Source organism: Malaclemys terrapin, chromosome 4 (genome assembly GCF_027887155.1).
Source record: "Malaclemys terrapin pileata isolate rMalTer1 chromosome 4, rMalTer1.hap1, whole genome shotgun sequence".
NCBI lineage: Eukaryota > Metazoa > Chordata > Testudines > Emydidae > Malaclemys > Malaclemys terrapin.
Window position 1 is genome coordinate 42,494,849 of NC_071508.1, and position 14,596 is coordinate 42,509,444.

Consider the following 14,596-nt stretch of genomic DNA (forward strand, 5'->3'; position numbering starts at 1 on the left):
TCCAACGGAGAAAGTCTCTTGATCCCTTTCTTGTAGTCAAAGAACGATGTCACTCCGGCTCACGCCTCCTGGTACTGTCGGTGGCCGGTGTTGTGTTCGATGTAGATGTCCCTGGACCATTGGATGGTGTCTGAGACCATGAGGTGCCGCCGTAAGTCCCATCTAGTGTTTCAGCCTCTCTTCTTTTAATGGTCTGAGACAGGGCTAGTAACAGAGAAAAATCCTGGCTGCAAATAGAGCTGTTGGTGGGTAAGAGATGCAAAGACCCTCAGAGGATCAAGAAGACAAAGGGAACATAGATTTGCAGCTCCAAATGTAACCTTACAATGTAATTCACCATTAGGGTGACCAGATGTCCCGATTTTATAGGGACAGTCCCAATTTTGGGGTCTTTTTCTTATATAGGCTCCTATTACACCTCCCCCCCCCCACCGTCCCGATTTTTCACATTTGCTGTTTGGTCACCCTGTTCATCATAGACCACTCCTTCTCCTTCTACACTAAATTGTAGCATTTTCTTTCTTAGTATAGATCAATATGATATCAATACTAGCTGATATGCTATCTGACCATAATACACATAGAGAGGTTTCTTTTGTTCCATTACCAAGAAAGTGCTTTGATAGCAATCAAATGCTATAACACTGTAATGTACAGATGTCAATGAAGCTACACTGATTTATGCCAGCAAGGGTCTGGTCCCTTTGTTTAAGTGACTGGCTGGTGATGATGTTCCTCAGTGATGAATTTGTGATAACCTGTTTGCTGCCAGTTGCTGGCAGGCTGTAATTAATATAGGCTTCTAAAACATTATAAATACATCCAGAGATCTCAGTATTGACTTCAGTAAAGCTAGGCTGATTTACACTCACTGGGGGGCTGGTCCACAGAGTAACTTCCTTCTCCTTCCGGTCCAGCCATTGAGCTCACTGTCACTTTTCTTGTATTAAAATGGAACCTGGGCCCCACCCATTTTAGGAGGAGGCACAGCAACTCAGTCTGGGCTTGCCTCGGGACTATGGCACAAGTTAAAACAGGTCTCGCTAATGAAGCCTAAACTGGCCTCAGACAGGCAGAAGGATTCACTTGGCCTGTTAAGGAGAGGGAAGAGCAGAGCAGGAAGCGCCTGCTCTGAAGGAACTCTTGATTTTTTCCTCTGGATTGTAACAACGTTTCTGTTCGCATCCGAATCCTCTGTTCACCATTCCTGCTATGTTAACAGCACATTGTAAAATACAACGATCATTGAATTCCTTTCATCCCAGCCTGAGAATGCCCCTGGCCGTTAGTTATCTCTATTCTGTAACAGAGGAAACTGAGATACAGAGAAGTTAAAAATCACCCCTTGGGAGGGCAGATTGGTGGCATTGCCATGGGAAGGTGCAGGAAGAGCTTCTCTGATGCTGCAAGGCTTTTGTATTTCCTTGTATGAAAGCAGATTCGGCTAAAAGAAATAAGCTGGTGCTGACTTTTCTATCATTAATTTTTGTAATGCCACTGCGAGATTGCCCCTGAGCATGCCTGACTCAGCACTCCCTGGGAAGCTTGTTTGGAACAGGATCTGGCATGGACAGGGAACAGGGCATTGGAGAGAAATCAGACAGTTTAGCTAAGGAGAAATTAGCATTGCTATAGTGGGGCCTTGGTTTGAGTACTTATAGGAGAATACTCCTTGCCCCCTCTCCCTTCTCAGCCACCTCCCCCTTAGCCTTTCCTTCACTTGCAAATGCAAGCATTGCCAACACTCCTTCAAGACCCTGTTTTCCTCTCATTTATTTTAATTAGCACGCCGAGTCATTTTGGAGGGTACAGATGGGGGTGTAAATTAAGATGAAAAGCCTGACAGTTCGGGAGTTGTTTTTCTTCATCTCCTCTTAGTCAGTTCTCTGACACTGTCAGCTGATCAGCACTCTCAGACTTTTCATCCAAAATGGTTAGAGGAAGAGTTGGACTAGCGCTGCTTTTCCTGACCGAATTGACAGCCAGGTGTTAGAACTCTGTATAAAGTGGCTAAAGTTGACTGTGGCTCTTGGTAGAGAGGACAACAGAACACAGCTCGACTGTCACTTTCCTGATCCCAGAGGACCATGCAGAGCCCTCCAAACTCATTTAACTTAGGAACAGCTAGGGCTGCCAGGCATCCGGTTTTCGACCGGAATGCCCAGTTGAAAAGGGACCCTAGCGGCTCTGGTCAGCACTGCCGATCGGGCCATTAAAAGTCCGGTCAGCGGTGCTGCAGGGCTAAGGCAGGCTCGTCCCTACCTGTCCTGGCACCGTGCTGCTCCCCGGAAAGGGCCAACAGGTCCACCTCCTAGATGAGAGGGGGGGACGGAGCTCCACGCGCTGCCCCCACCCTGAGCACTGGCTCCGCATGCCCATTGGCTGGAAACCGCGGCCAATGGGAGCTGGGGGGGGGGGGTCGCCTGCGGGCAAGAGCAGCGCGTGAAACCTTCTGGCCCCCCTGCCTAGGAGCCGGAGCTGCTGGCTGCTTCTGGGGCACAGCATGGTGCCAGGACAGGCAGGGAGCCTGCTTTAGCGCCCCTGCTGGGCCGTTGGCCAGGAGCCACCGGAGGTAAGCCCATGCCCCAACCATGAGTTCTGAGTCCCCCACAAACCCGGAGTCCCCTCCTGCACCCAAACCCCTCATTCCCAGCCCCACCCCAGAGCCCTCATCCCCCCTACACTCCTGCCCCCGCCTGGAGCCCACACCCCCAGCCCAGAGCCCATACCCCCTTCCGCACCCCTACCCTGTGCCTCAACCTGCAGCCTCCTCCAGAACTCCAAAACCCTCCGCTCCACCCCCCATCCTGGAGCCCCCTCCTGCACCCCAAACCCCTCATCTCTGGCCCCACCCCAGAGTCTGCACCCACAGCCCATACTCCCTCTCACTCCCCAACCTCCTGCCGCAGCCCCCTCCTGTACTCCAAGTCCTTTGACCCCACCCCTAGCCTGAAGGCCCCTTCTTCACTGCAGACCCCGTACCCTCTCCCTCACCCCAACCCCCTACCTCAACCCGCAGCTCCCTCCCACATTCCAAGTACCTCAGCCCCACCCCCCCAGCCTGGAGCTCCCTCCTGCACCCCAAACCCCTCATCCCCAGCCCCATCTCTAAGTCTCCACCCCTAGACGGTGCCCTCACCCCCTCCCACACTCCAACTCCCTTCCCCAGCCTGGAGCCCCCTCCTGCACCCTGAAATCCTCATTTCTGGCCCCACTCTGGAGCCCACACCCCCTGCCCCAGCCCAGTGAAAGTGAGCGAAGGTGGGGGACAGCAAGCCACTGAGGGAGGGGGAATGTAGTGAGTGGGGGCAGGGCCTCAGGAAGGGGCGGGGCAGTGGGTAGGGCCTCTGGGAAGGAGCGGGGCTGGGACGTTCAGTTTTGTGCAATTATAAAGTTGGCAACTCTAGGAACTCCACATAGGAGGAAAACTTTAGAGATGCTAAGTCCAGGCAGGAAGTTCAGGCTGAAGTTCTGTGATGTTACTGCTCGGAGTATCTATTAAAACGAAACCTGAAGAAGGGTGCGAGTTTGGATGTTCATTCAGGGTCTGTGTGCTCTGTTGAAAATGTGGTACTGGATCCAACCCAATCCCATGGCCTTTTAGCTGCATGGCACATTCCAGTTAGCCATGTCAGATGGACCAGAGCAGCTACTGTTTCATACTTGGGAATGTGTTGCGATTCTAATGCCCTTGCCCATATTAAGTAGCACCTCACTCCACAGAGAGCTGCATTGATTTCAGCAGGATATCCATGGAGTGTGATGCTATTTAATATGAGTGAAGGGTATCAGAATGAGGCCCTAAATGGAAATCTTGGCATGTTCATTGACTCTTAGCTAGGAAAGATACTTTGAAACTTAGTCCCTTTATCTGCCTCTGATGTGGAAGGGGAGTAGGAGTGAGTGGGACCATATTTCACCCCATCATTCTTAGAAGGAACTTTTTGAAACAAAGGGGCCTTTAGGAAGGATGATAATGTGTCAGAACACAGCAGAAATGCCGAGAGGTGTTATGATGCTATCAGAAATACCCTGTCTTAGGGACACTGATTTTATAATGGCATTGTAGTGCAGAGGGCTCAGCTGGCATCACTTTGAGACCCCCTCCCTCCAAAAATATTATGTTCTGTATATGTCCTTTCTCTTGCTACTTGGGGCATTCATTCCACAGTCCAGAGTGCTCTCTGACTCTGCTTCTTCCTTCATAATTGCTCTTCTGTCCTCCTGCAGCCAACACTCCACCCGACCTTCCCTCCTGACTGCACCCTTTCTCTCCTCTCACACACAACGTGGCCCGTTTTATGTTGCTCCATCCACCTGGAAAAAGCTCCTAATTAATGTTAGCCTGCAGCCCCCTCCCCTGCTCTTCACTGAAACCCTGCACCAATAATGCCTTTCCCTTTGTCTCTATCACTATTAGTGCTGTACCTGAATGTCCCTTTAGCTTGCAAGTTCTTGAGGCAGGAATCTTTTTCTTTTTTACTTTCCCTGCTGAAAAGTACCATGCACAGTTACAGTATTATCAGCCCAATCCTGCAATCCAGCATGCATGGAGCTCTCATTGACTTCAGTGAAAATTCTGTTAGAACTCTGATTGGCTAATTCTGAAAAGAACATTGTAAACTCACTTCTAGAGCCAGCTCTTCAGCTGGTGTAAATTAGCACAGCTCCATGGAAGGGAAACAAACTACGCCAGTTTGCCCCAGCTGAGGTTGTGGCCCTTAAATGTTGTTATGGGGTAATGCCACAGCTTCATCATAGTTAACTTTGAGTGAAACTTTGGGCAGTGAGGCTCCTAAGTCCCCTTGAAATTCCTTGGGAACTGGGCATTTAATTCCCCGAGACACATTTGAAAATCCCAGTCCAAAGGTTTTGAATGGCTTGCACATTATGCAGATCATTGTGATTCCAGTCATACTTCTTTAGCCTGTGTCCACCCCACACAAGGCCTGCAGGAGCTAAGTGGGCCAATTAACTGCCTAGGCTGCACTTGGAGAAGGAGGCAGGGAGCAGGGATTTAATTAGAAGAAGCTCAGCTGGGCAGGAACTGGTGGGGCCTATATAAACCAGTAAGCTGGCAAAAGAGGAGGCTGCAGGGAAGTTGGCTGCAGTCACTCCCTGGGAGAAGTGACTTGTGTCTGGGGCTAGAGGCAAGTAGCCTACGGTTACTCCCTGGGTAAGGGAGTTTGGGCTGGCAAGCCCCAAGCCCAGAGAACAGGGAGAGCCAGAGAGGAAGGCAAGGCTCAGGGGGAAAGCAGCAAGCTGTGGCGCAGGTCAGACTTTAGCTGCTGATGAGAGTGCCCCTGAGTGAGTACCCAGAGTAGAGGGTGGGCCCGGATCCACCTACCAGCCCCTAGAGGAGTGGCACAGTGGATCAATAAAGGGAAGACTGCCATTTTGTATGGAGGGACTTTGATACTGCCCGCCCCTTCTCTTCCACCCCCCCCCCCGCCCACCACCTGAAAAGGGAAACATGTTTGGTGACCTGCCCAGAGGGCCAAGTCATGAAGAGGGAGCCCCTTGAGTGGCAGACAGTGAGTAAACAATGGGAGACACCGTTGGAGGAGCATTCAACACCTGGCCAGAACTAATCCCCAGGACGGCCAGGAGGAGGCACCATTAGCAGTGAGTGCACCCCATGACATAGCCCAAGTGGGATCATGACATTAGAAGTACAGTAGATTGCTGCATAACAGATGGTAGAACTTTATTATGAAGGACGAGGGTGTAACTCCGGTCATATCTTACCTGTGTATTCCCTTAGGGCAGTGGAAGTGATAACACCAGAAGAGAGTGAAAAAGCCAGTGAGATCTTCCTTTAAGCCATAGTATAATATTCTATGATCATGTTTAGCTGCGGTTGTGCTGAGCATGTGCTTGTGATGTGACTGATGCATGGTTTTGGTATTTTATGATATTTCATTGATTTGGAATACGTTTTTTACAAAAGTCATAAAATGACTAGAAAGGCCACAAAATACCAATTGAAACTGCTGTGATATACGGTTCAAGGAATACCTTCTAAATTGCTAAACTAATCAGATTGGATAATTTAAGTAGAAAGCACAAGTGAGACTAGAATAAAAGCTCTCAGAAAAATTCTATATCTAAATTGAGTCTTTTTCCTCTTAACTCCTTGCATGCTGGTATATCTTGTACACTATTGCAACTGCTGTATTTACCATGACTGACCTTTAGTAAGGCATAGTGCAGTCCTTGTGCTGCATCACATGACTTTCTTCATTAATTTCATTGCTGAGTTGCAACACCTCCCCTTCCTATTCCAACCCTACAGAAAGCTTTCCTAGTGCCTCTCAGGTCTAACTTGTATCACCTCTGTCAATCCATTTCTGTCCTTCTACTTTGGTTTTGTAAGGTGGACAAATATTTGCAACTGGCTAGGAGGACACCAAAAAAATCTATTCTCACTTAGGACCTAAGTTAGGATTTGAAATTGGTGATGCTGTGCTAAGGGCTAAACACGTGGTGGTCCTCTCCAATAGAATGCAAGAATGGACAGTTGGGATCATATGGCTACCACTCTCTGAGGCACGCAAGTCCAGATATTCAAACTGGCCTGTAAATATTCACATGCAGGTTTTATGCACAGCCATTTCCCTGCACACATTAGATGGTTGCGATCAGGGGTTCTCAAACTGGGGGTTGGGACCCCCTCAGGGGGTCATGAGGCTCTTACATGGGGGGATCACAAGTTGTTGCCTCCAGTCCAAACTGTGCTTTGCCTCCAACATTTATATATATATTTATCTATATATAAATGGTGTTAAATATATATATAAAAGTGTTTTTAATTTTTAAAGGGGGTCGCATTCAGAGGCTCGCTCTGTGAAACGGGTCACCAGTACAAAAGATTGAGAACCACTGGTTTAGATGCAGAATGGTGGTATTTGATTTGCTGAATAAATGAGTTACGTTATCTTCCCTGTCTAACAAAGGAAGGCCACCTTTGTGACTGTACTCTCGGACTTCTGGACTATGCAGCAAAACATGGTGCTTCATTTTATATCTTCACGCAGATAATGACTGCAGATTCCTTTCAACCGTATTGATCAGGGTGGATGACTGTGTGTGAACATAAATAGAGTATAAATATACACAGATCTGTAAGATGTATCTGGCAGGCATCAGGCATTGCAAGTCTTTGTCAGGATCCCAGTGGATTAACTATTAAGGCTTTTACAGAATAATAGCTGGTGAACCAAATTTAGATACATGCTGTTTTAATAATGGAGTTTCTATTCATAGGGTTGCTCATAAACTGTAAAAATGCAGTAATGTATATGAGCAAACTTATCATTTTTATGTAGCAAAAAATGATCAGGGGGCTGGCCAGATTTACTTCTGAGGGAAGATTAAAAGAGCTAAATATGCAGAGCATAGCTAAGAGAGGACTCAGGTGGAACATAAATCTACAAATATTCCGGGAGTATAAATACTATCGTCAGAGAGGAATTATATAGCGTGTTACAAAGGGTTATAAGTTGGAGCAATGGGAGAATTTAGTCTGAATGTCAGCAAAATCTTTCTGACAGTGAGATGTGGAATAGTCTCCAAAGGGAAGTGGTGGAAACTTCATGGCATAGGACTTTTAAAACTAGACTAAAATAAAATAGAAATTGTACTGTAGGGGACAATCCTGCATTGCTCTGGATGGCTTTATAGCTATTTGCTCTCTCTCTAATCGATATGTTTCTCCATTGGGGGGTGGTGTGAAACTACAGTCCATGCCTTTTCTGCAGGCTGCAAGTGCCTCTTACAAAATCACCGGTTTAGCCTGGTCTAACTGATGCTTTTGTCACGGCTTGGTGTTGGACATAAGACTATTGCTGTGCTGGTTGGTGATCACTCGAACTCTATTCTGTCAAACCATCTATTAGTTAAAGATTGCATCAGGAAGCTCAGAAAGCAGGAGCGGCGCCAGGGTTTTTGGCACCCTAGGCGGGGGTCCTTCCGTGCTCCCGGTCGTTGTCATCAATTCTGCCGCGGGGGGGTCCTTCCGCGCTCCTGGTCTTCCGGGCACTTCGGCGGCGGGTCCCGGAGTGAGTGAAGGACCCGTCGCAGAATTGCCGCTGAAGACCCGGAGCGTGGATGGAAGGACCTCCCGCCACCGAATTGCCGCCAAGGGCAGCAAAATGTCGCCCCCCCAAATCCTGGCGCCCTAGGCGACTGCCTAGGTCGCCTAAATGGAAGCGCCGGCCTTGTCAGAAAGTATGTAGGACAATTAACCTGGAGGTATGCATGGAGAAGGGAAACTGTTAATGTGATGAAGACCCCTCCTACCCTGGCTTCCAGCTTGGTTAATTATTGATCTGGTTAACCCAGACCACAAATACTTCGTTTGGCTATCCACTGTGAATTTGGCTAGCCCATGTTAGATCTATATTGTTGTAAAATATGCAGGCCTAGCTTCTAGAACATGTCTTTTAAATAGCACTCCGTGGTGACTCCGTAATGGAAAGAGGTTTATCAGGTGACAGTGCTTAAATTATGATTAATCACTGGTCTTTAACTTGTTGTGTAAACCTAGTATAGATTACACATGCACAAATGGCATTAAAAGAACATTATTTAAGATGCAAAGTCAAGCGCTAGGAAATGCCAGAATTAGGGTTGCTTATGTATTGACAGCAAAGGAGAGACCGACTTCCTGCTATCCATCCCCAGCCTGACTTGCAGCAGACCAGAGCAGCAATTGCCCAGCTGGAGCATGCCCAGTGCAGACAGAGTCTTTTGGGAATTTAGCTGTGAAACTCTAGAAAGTCTCTGCTGAATATGTGTGAACTGTTGCTTTTCAAAGGCTTATAATTTGGCAAAATATGGGTTGATTTTCACGGGGATGCAACAACCAAGTCCTCTTGCCAAATTTCAAATCCTTGCTCCAAAGAATGGGGGTGGTAGAGCTTTTCAAAGAAAAGGTTTCCAGAATTTGTTTAACATGGTCTAAACAATGTATTTTCCCCTAGCCTCTTTCTCAGAATTTCAGCTGAAATTTCAAAAATCAAACAAAATCCCCCCAAAAAACAACAACTCAACCTGATACTAACACTTGGCATGGAAAATTTCAGCCCAAAGAGTTAAAGTTTGTGTTCAGTTGCTTATAGAGTCTTATAATGGGAAGTGTCAGGCAATCTCAATAATAGGCGATACTACCAGCCTCATCTACAATAATGGCAAAGAGATCCTCTCTGCTGTTGAAGGCTAGAAACGTTTGGTGTGGTTAGAGGGATATAATGTTATAACGGTATTTATACCTGGCTCTTTTCATCAGTAGATCTCAAAGCACTTTATAAAGGAAGGTAAGTATCCCCATTTTACAGAAGGGGAAACTGAAGCAGAGAAAGGCAAAGTAATCTGCTTAAGATCACACATTAGGTCAGTTGCAGAACAGGAAATAAAACCTAGAGCTCCTGACTTAAACAGTTTACATTTTTTAAAAAAATGCAAAAAATAATATTTCTCAAAACATACAACTTGAAAAGTTTGTGGTGCAGCATGCCATTGCTTGTAGTGCTGCAATCCCAAAATTACTGTAATGATGCTATTTAAACAGTTACATTTTGAATCTTTCCATTAAAAAAAAATCACGTTAGGCTATTGCAAGGAGCTCCAATCAAGATCAGGACCTTGTTGTACTAGGTGCTGTAAAAACATATAGGAAGATCTAGTACCTGCCGTGACATGCTTCTAATATAGGGCCATGTCTACAGTGAAAGCCTATGGGGGTGTGAATAGCAGTGGGCAGCACCAAAGTGCTGCACTGTAACTCCCCTGTTTGGCTGCTGCAGGCGCAAACTAAAAGGTTCCTAGTCAGCATTAACGTAGCCCTCCTTTTCATACAGGACTGTGCATTAATGTGAAATAGGAACCTTTTAGTTCGCACCTGCACCATCCACACAGAGAAGTTACAGCACAGCACTTTGGCGCATGCTGTTATACACTCACCCGTAGTCCAAACTGCAGAGCAGTGTAGACAAGTCCTAAGAAACTCCTTTACTCCTAGGTCATTATTTTATTGGCTGTTGACTTCAGTCATGGTTATTGTTCATGTCTTGGGCATCTTTTGTTATCGTCTCCTGTCCTGACTTTGGGGGGAAGTTTTCCAAACAGCAGGAAGAGTCATTTCTAAGGTGCAAGTGCCGTTCCCATCCCATCCTCCTCCTCCCCTTACTTTGGTATTCATAAAAATATTATCCAAGACAATGTAAAGAAATAAGTAAGCCTTTCATAATGTTCCTATTCCCTATTAACATATCAAATCAAGATGCCTTCTGGGAATTATGCAAAATAAGAATTTTTACGAGACCAATTAAATATTAAAAGCTTTTGCTTTTAAAAGTGGGGAAAAACACAATTGATTTTTTTAAAATGAGCATTGATAAAATCTTTATACTGCACCACACCACTCTATGTTCTGCGTATGTCATGTACCATTATGTTACAGAAATATTATTTTTAGAGATTTTGAAAACAAATGTATTGGCATGATTTTTGTATTCCTCTACCTGTAAGGCCAGAGTTAACATTTTCAAACACTATTACCACCGATAAGCACCTGAATCCATGTTCAGGGCCCAATCTAGTGCTCAGCGAAGTCAATGAGTGCTTTTATTGATTTCCATGGGTGCTGGTTTGCCTCGCATATCTAAATAAAAGTGGCCTCATTTTCAGAGGCCTGGATCCCATACAACTTCTAATGAAATCAATGACAGTTGTGAGTGCTCAACACCTCTTAAAATTTGGCCACTTTAGGTGCCTAACTTTAGGTACCAAAGTTTGAAAATATTGGCCCAGCCTTACTTTCCACAAGTCAAACTGTACATGGCTGAGAAGGGAGCCTTAAAATAAAAATCCAAAAGCCTCTAAACTTGACCTCCAATACCTTTCCTACACATACAAATAGCACAACTTAAAAGTCTGTTATCTTAGTGTCTATGTTGACTAGAAGTAAGTGTTGTGCATGCCAGTGAAAGGGCAGAAATCTCCACTTCTTCCAGTGATTGTTCACGTCCATTACACATTAGGTGTACGCGCGTCGCGTGCACGGACGTCGGAAACTTTTTCCCTTAGCGGCTCCCGTTGGGCCGGCAGGGCCCCCTCCCTCCCGCCAGAGCGGCGCCCCGTTCTAGGATATATATATCCCTGCCGACCCGACCCCTCCAGTTCCTTCTTACCATCTGTGGCGGCGTTGGAACAACTCTGTCTCTCGTCTGAGAGTGTCCCTTAGTATAGTCATTAGTGTTATCTACAACAGTTATCAGTTATTTAGTAGTTAGTGTTGAGCTTAGTAGTTAACAGCTCATTAGGTACTTAAAGTTCCTGCCCTGGTTGCTTGGTCAACCCCGGCACCGGCCCTGGGTGGCGGGGCATGCCGCATGCCCAAAGCTTCAAGGCTTGTGCCACGTGCCGTAAGCCTATGCCATTGAGCGACCCCCACGACTCGTGTCTCCGCTGCCTGGGGGAAGCTCACCAGAAAGAGTGCTGCAAGATCTGCAAGGCCTTTAAGCCCAGAACTAAGAAAGAAAGAGACTTTCGCCTCAAGCAGCTGCTCATGGAGACGGCATTACAGCCCTCCACTTCGGCGGCACTGTCTGCCTCAGTGCGGAGCGCCCCGGCATCGGTGCGGGAACCGGCGCTGGCGGGTCACTCGAAGCCCACGGCACCGACCCAACGGGGGCATGTACGGCACCGGTCGTCTTCGCCGACAAAATCGAAGGGCCAACCCAAGGCCCGAGGACGCTCCCCGCATAAGAGGGTAGTGCCGGCGAAGACCTCGAGTGCGCCCAAGGCCGGCACGGCCCCGGCACAGGCCCCGGTAGTGGCTCCGGCGCCGAAAGGCCCGTTGAGCCCCGGGATAGGCGCGTCGAGTGAGGAAGAAGGGCTGGAGGAGCTCTTGGAACAGCCCTCCACTCCGGATACATTTGAGGCAGCAAAGGACCTCATTGCATTGTCCGTTGAGGGCCCTCCACAAACTGAGGATGCTCCGCCGAGATTGCCACACAGAGGCAAGCCGGCAATGGTGCGCCCATCACGGTCGCCATCTCGGCACCGGTCAAGGCACCGGTCCCGGTTGAGCTCCGCCTCGGTGGACTCCCGGTTGCCCTCCGCGCAGAAAGCGCCGCAGCAGTTGGGCCTCAGTAAGCGGTCGGCACCGACTCAGCAGCCATACTCGAGTCGGCACCGGGATGCGTCAACGGTACGTTCCCCGAGACCGACCACCCGTAGTCGTTCCCGGTCCCGTGGTCACCGGTACCGATCCAGGTCAAGGTCGGCGAGACGCTGCTCCAGGTCCTGGTTGCGGAGGCGCTACTCCCCAAACCCGGACCGGCACCATTCTACGGCTCCGCCGTGGCCTTCCAGATCACCGTCCGTGGTGTCGGAGACTGACTCGGGCCGGTACGGCGGGTATGCCCATAGGGCACAGGCTAGTAGGGACTACGAAGCCTCTGGCCATCCCCAATGGGGCCAACCAAGCCAATGGCCGTTCTGGACACCCTGGGCCTACCACCAGCAAGGGCCCCCATCCAGGACCTCGAGATCCAGGCCATCGGGGTACCGATCCCGCTCTCCGCGGTACCGCCCGCCCTCTCACAAGGAGGCAACGGTCTCTAGACCGGAGGAGCGGGAGGGAGTGGACTCGGCACCGAGCACGGTACCGTCTCAGTCCCACACCGTGGGACAGGCCCCAGAGGAACAACCAGGCGATGAAGGGTTGCAGGAAGGTGAGGATGGACAAAAGGCCCCGACCTCTTCCTCCTCGCCGGACGAGGCAGTAGCGGGCACGACAGTGTCCGGCCCTCCCCCGATTGATCATCGGGCACACCAAGACCTGCTTCGCTGGGTAGCCCTCAATCTGGGCTTGCAAGCGGAGGAGACTGTAGAACAGGAGGACCCCATGGTCGACATCCTGAGCCCAGAGGGGCCCTCCAGAGTCGCTCTCCCGATTATACGGACAGTCCAGTCCAACTATAAGACGGTGTGGCAAACGCCGGCCTCCAGTGCACCAACTGCAAAGAGGGTTTGACTTCCTCTTTTTACACCCGTCCCCTTGTTCGCTGGTGGTCTCGGCGGTCAACGAGCGAGAGCGTCATGGCCAGCAAGCCCCTGCGCCCAAGGGCAAGGAGGCAAAACGATTGGACTTATTCGGAAGGAAAGTCTATTCGTCTGGGGGCCTCCAGCTGAGGATCGCTAATCAGCAGGCGATTCTAAATAGGCACAATTTTAATTCTTGGGCATCAGTCTCCAAGTTCAAAGACTCCCTACCTCAGGACGCACATCCTGAGTTCACGGTCCTGGTGGACGAGGGGATGGCAGTGGCCAAGACCTCATTGCAGGCCTCCCTCGATTCAGCCGACGCAGCGGCTAGAACAATCGCGTCAGGGGTAGTGATGAGGCGTTCGGCATGGTTACAGGCTTCAGGCCTTCCGCCAGAGGTGCAGACCACCCTGCAGGACCTCCCGTTTGAAGGTTCGGGCTTGTTCTCCAACCAAACGGACGCCAGGCTACATAGCCTTAAGGACTCGCGAGCAACCCTAAAGTCATTAGGAATGCATACCCCGGTGACACAGCGCAAGCCCTTTAAGCCTCAACCACCACAGAGGCAGTATCACCCTCGCCCTTGGCACGAACCGTACCGCCGTCGTGGCAGGGATAACAGGCGGAGACGTAACAATACGCCTAACCAGAGCCAAGGTCACGGCCAGGGCAAGCCGCAGCCAGGGAACAAACCAGGCTTTTGAAGTTACGCTCAAGGACAGCGTACCACATTCCATACCGGATCCTCCTCTGAGTTTCAAGGACCGCCTGTCCCATTTCTACCGGGCATGGTCGCGCATAACATCGGACCGCTGGGTCCTGCGCACAGTGAAGGCGGGCTATACCCTCCAGTTTTCCTTGCCCCCCCCTGCCATCCCCCTTCCCCGTCCCTCTTCAGGGACCCCTCTCACGAGCAACTTCTCATGCAGGAGGTACAGACCCTTCTCACAGTAGGAGCAGTGGAAGAGGTCCCACCAGACCTAAGGGGAAAAGGATTCTACTCCAGGTACTTCCTGATTCCCAAGGCAAAAGGGGGCCTCCGTCCTATCTTGGACCTGCGCGACCTAAACAAGTTTCTGGTCAGAACGCGCTTCCGTATGGTCTCCCTTGGAACTATTATCCCATCCCTGGATCCGGGGGATTGGTACGCTGCCCTCGATATGAAAGATGCCTATTTTCACATCGCCATCAATCCGGCCCACAGGCGGTTCCTGCACTTCACCGTCAACCAGCGCCATTTCCAATTTACAGTCCTGCCTTTTGGCCTGGCATCAGCACCATGAGTATTCACGAAATGCATGTCCGTGGTAGCAGCCTTCCTTCGGAAAAGAAGGATGCGCGTGTTCCCGTACTTGGATGACTGGCTCCTCGCGGGCAGGTCGGAGACCGAGGTCCGCTCTCACGTGATGCTGGCTCTACAGCTGTTCGGCAGGCTTGGCCTCCTGATCAACGTACCCAAGTCCACGTTAGCTCCCACACAGAGACTGGACTTCATAGGTGCAGTCCTGGACTCGGTGACCGCGCGGGCAAGCCTCCCAGAGTC

The 14,596-nt window shown here is 49.6% G+C and overlaps 1 protein-coding gene across 8 annotated transcripts in view; it reads left to right on the forward strand.

Annotated features, from left to right (window-relative positions):
• The window catches only part of TSPAN4 (tetraspanin 4), a 712,007-nt gene that overhangs the window by 612,641 nt on the left and 84,770 nt on the right, over positions 1 to 14,596 (forward strand). The gene's annotated exons all lie outside the window — the stretch shown is intronic.